This window comes from Pundamilia nyererei, unplaced genomic scaffold (genome assembly GCF_000239375.1).
Source record: "Pundamilia nyererei isolate P.nyererei 1_Seehausen unplaced genomic scaffold, PunNye1.0 scaffold00048, whole genome shotgun sequence".
Classification (NCBI taxonomy): domain Eukaryota; kingdom Metazoa; phylum Chordata; class Actinopteri; order Cichliformes; family Cichlidae; genus Pundamilia; species Pundamilia nyererei.
The window spans coordinates 379,784-384,188 of record NW_005187449.1 but is presented as its reverse complement, the minus strand read 5'-3'; the positions used below and the strand labels follow the sequence as shown (position 1 = coordinate 384,188).

The window sequence follows — 4,405 nt, the reverse complement described above, 5'->3', positions numbered from 1 at the left end:
AGATAGATAGATAGATATTTATGATGAACTACTTTATGTCATAGTCACCCTTCTTGCACACATATTACAACACACTGTCATTCACAGCCGCGGACGAGGACATCCCCCCTGCTTGGTTGCTACACACAAACACAATCTCACACAAACACACACACACTCACAGGAAAGCACCCACTTGACTGAAAAAGAAAGCAAGGCAAAGCAGACGAGAGCAGGGAAAGGAAGAAGAAGCCTGGATATGGACAGACAGACTTTGAACCAACCTGGCCGGCTCTCCTTTTCTATCACCGAAAGCATTCCTCTGTTTTCGCTCTCCCTCCTTCCATCGCCACGGAAACAGACACACCGACCAACCGGCCGACCGTCTCCTTCTCTCTCTCACGCATACACACACTTTCTCTCACATGCACACACAAGTTCAAACCCCCAATATGAAGTCCAGTTTGTCAGCAGCCACCCATTCATCCATGCCTCCATCCGCTGCTCTGTCCGTCTGCCACTGTGTGTGTTTACATCTGAGTGCGCTCACTCGTTCACCAGGCAGGCATGTGAGCGTGTCTCAGTCGGGAGGTGTATGTGTATGTGAGTCTCTCTCTCTCTCTCTCTCTCTCTCTCCCTCTCTCTCTCTCTCGCTCGCTCGTTTTCTCTGTGTGTGTGTGTGTGTGTATATGTGTGTGTGTACAGCAGAGTGGGAGCCCTAGAGAAACACTCCTCTTGCCACAGGAGTAAAGCCCAGGCATGACGCAGAGCCAGAAATAGATGGAGGGCCCCAGCAGGGGGGGAGGAGGCGCCAGGCCAACGCATATGGCACTTTTGCAAGGACACGAAGAGTGTGTTGTAATATGTAACACACAGTATTTACTACATATATATGAAGGCAACTTAAATGCACGCTTATATTTAGACTTGAAAGGGGTGGCCAGCATATGCACTTTTAACAATGACAGCATTAGTGCGGAAAATCAATTTTATAGCAGTAGAATAACGTTTCTGAGCAAAGGAACTACAAAAAGTGCAACTTGCTGTAGTGCACGCAGAAGACCAGATGCATCAAATCTGACACCAAACAGCTCATCCAACTTCCTGTCCCTACATATAGAAGACTTATTTTGAGGATGCAAAATAAGGCACAAATGACCACTTTCTCATCATTGCCACATTTTAATTTCCAAAAAGGCAGACTTCGCAAAATCTCAGCGCAGACTGCGCTGTAAGCACAATGTATAAACGCAAAAATGTGAAACTGATCAGAAGAAAGAAAAAACTACCACTGCCGTCATTATAACTGCTTTACAAAAGTAACTCGTGCACTCTGTAGCATCATCGATCACACCTGACTTAGTGTCAAGAACTGTTATTCCACCCAACTATTCCCACTCAGGATTATGAGAGTATCAGAATCCAAAGTGATGTGCACCTCTGTGGTTTTTTAATCCAACCAACAGCCACTGAGTATTCCCTTGAAGCATGCATTTTCTTTTTCACCAAAACCAAGATGTTTAGATATTTACTCACATACTGTATCATGATATAACACACAATAAGACACACACAAACTTTTACAGCTTCCTTACTGAGCATTTCCTTATTTTCTGTTACACACATACAGTTACAACTTTAGATGTTCACATTAAACAAAGTTTCAAATAATGTGGGCAATGTACAAGTGATCCCCGTAAAGCATTAATGCACAGTTTCAAACTCTGTTTTCCTACTTTTGGCTCTGAATAAATCCACAAAGAGGTGATATTACAAATTTCAAGCACTGAGATCTGTGCTGTTCAAACCATCTGTTTATGAGAGGCAGCCAATCAGAAGAAAGACAGCTTTAAGGGATAAGAAGAAAAAAGAGGCTTGTTTTAGTCAGAAAATAAACTACTTTGCTTTAAACAGTCAGCTTACAATGTTTTTTTTTATTTCAGCATGGTTGATGTCAGCTAGAGGGAATTTCCTTATATGATCATCTCCAGTGCTGCCCGTGTTGCAGCTCAGAACACCGCAAACCAGTCAGTCTAACTCAGAAAGCAGCCATGGATGCTTCCTTTCAATGGAAAATACATTATTACACTTTTTAGTGTGTATAAAGGCTGTTTTTGAAACCTCCACAAAGGCAAGAGAAGGAAGCCCACAAGCATTGAGTTTGGTTTGTGGAAGAGACGTGAGGGGCAACCAATCAGAAAAGAAATGTGACTTTTAAGGAGAGAGAGGCTTTAAAGAGACAGGAGCTAAAACGGCAAAGATTCAGACAAAGAATTAACAGAGGGCCTGCATAAAAAAAACAGTATAAAAGGTACTCCAGAGGAGTCCAAGAACAAAAATAGGGAGCTAGAAATTAGCACAAGTGGAGGTGTGAGAATATAAAGACGGGAAGCATAATAATCCACATAAAAGCAAAAGAACACATTACAAGTGAAAAGAGATTTTGAAAAACCCCACACAAACACATATGCAAATACTGGATACAAACACACAGGAACTGAAGAATCTACATGCACAAACGGGTAAATAAACAGAAAACATCTGACTGTACTCTATATGTGTGTCTCACTGGAACCACAATCCATGCTGGTGTGCACTGGGAATACTAAACTTCAATGCATTTGGTATTATTCAAGCACAATGGGCTAGCCTCCGCTCGCTGTATGTGTGTATGTGCCTCACGCAGTGCAGTATATTTGTAAATCCCAGCACTTTGCAGCCTGCGCCTGGTTTAACACTGATGTATACACTATGTATTATGTATTGCTACACACACATATACGCACACATAAAGATTTATGAATTATGCACATGTGCAGCCTGGCCTGCTCTCTATAAATAGTCCTTGTTCGGTTTAACTCAGCACAAGTCGCTGAGTGTTTTTCTTTTAATTAATACAGTTACATAGTCTGCTGGATTAGCAGTTACATTTCAATTAAGCGGCAAACAATTAGTGTTTTTTTTTTATATTTAAGGAACAGAAAGCGCAAAAATATGGCCACGCACACATACACACACACTTCCTCTAACGAGGCCAGATAGATGTCTGTTCTCTCCTAAGCATTAACTACACATTTATAATTCAGTGCTTTATTGTTGACTATCAGCTATCACACCACACAGACTTGTTAACGTGCACACACATGCATACAGTAACACACAGAGACACACACACAGTGAGTAGCGACTGCTGGTTATGAAACAGCTGTTGAGTCGAGAGAGCTCTGTATGTATTTGAGCAGTGAGAGTGCAGCTTACATAAATACTTGATCATATCTGGATTGCTCTCAGTCTGAAAATGTATAATCCGCCTTGTTAGGATCACTCGCCAAGAAGATAGAGCAAGAGAAAAGGAGCAGAAAGGCAGGGGAAGAGTAGGAAAACAAAAAAGAAGCATCAACTGTCAGAGCGGGGTGGATACACAGCTCAAAGCGCATCACTTGAACATGTCATTCATCAAAAAAACACCTTTTGCATTCAACAACTACAGTTCCCAGCAGGCTTTGACACCCCTCATTTTCCAGCATTGTCATGCCACATCATGTTCGCACTGTGGGAGTTTGGAACATTCATGCATTATTCCAGTATATAATCCCCCAAGAGCCACACCGCAGAAGTGCTGTCTAAGTTGTCCGTGTTTGTCCTGAAGTATATTTGGAGCAGCCCCGTAACAAGTTAAAACAAAAAGAATTAAAGTGGAGAGGTGAATCGTTTTAAATTAGATTCAACAGTCAAATTAGTGATAACATCAGATTTGGGCACATTTTTCATTTTCATGTGCCAACATTAAACTATTATCATTAAAATCACATGCACAATGTTTCATTTTCAGTATGCAGGGTTACTGTCGTTAAAGGATGCAAAACACAAGCCACCCAAGCATATGTGGCCATTTGTTTTTATTTTTTCCAGACAGTAACTCGGATCATTTACTACCGGACAATCCCCTCAGTCTTATTTTATTCTGCTAACCAGCTAGGTCTGGTCCTTACTGTGTTTTCCTAGAGGTAGGGTGGTCAGGTGGGCAGCACTGTGGTGCAACAGTTTGCCCTTCTGCCTCACAGCAAGAAAATCACCAATTCAAACTTTCTGCTCAGCTGGGTCTTTCTTTGTGGAGTTTGGATGCTTTCCCTGCGCTCCTGTACCTGTGTGGGTTTCCTCTGGGTGCTTTGGTTTCCTCCCAGTCCAAAGACATGTTTGTTAGGTGATTCCAAGTTGGCTGTAGGTGTGGATGCTAGAGTGTTTGGTGGTCTGTCTCCCTGTGTTAGCCCTGTTAGGGACTGGTGACCAGTCCAGAATGTACTCCGCCTTTCGACTAGTGACAGCTAGGCTGAGCTGACATAGATCTCCTACAAGTCTTAGTTAAGATGTTAAGAAAATGAATGGATGGATGGATCTTTTTTTTTTTTTTTTTTTTTTTTTTTTT

The 4,405-nt window shown here is 42.0% G+C and overlaps 1 protein-coding gene across 4 annotated transcripts in view; it reads right to left on the bottom strand.

Annotated features, from left to right (window-relative positions):
* The window catches only part of hivep2a (HIVEP zinc finger 2a), a 120,130-nt gene that overhangs the window by 76,556 nt on the left and 39,169 nt on the right, over positions 1–4,405 (bottom strand). The window contains exon 1 of one of the 4 annotated variants that reach the window (XM_005732708.2): positions 264–562. The exons of the other annotated variants lie outside the window; for them this stretch is intronic. The gene's annotated coding sequence lies outside the window, so the exon portion shown is untranslated. Of the gene's footprint in view, positions 1–263; positions 563–4,405 lie in introns of those variants that run through there. 4 annotated transcript variants of the gene reach the window in all.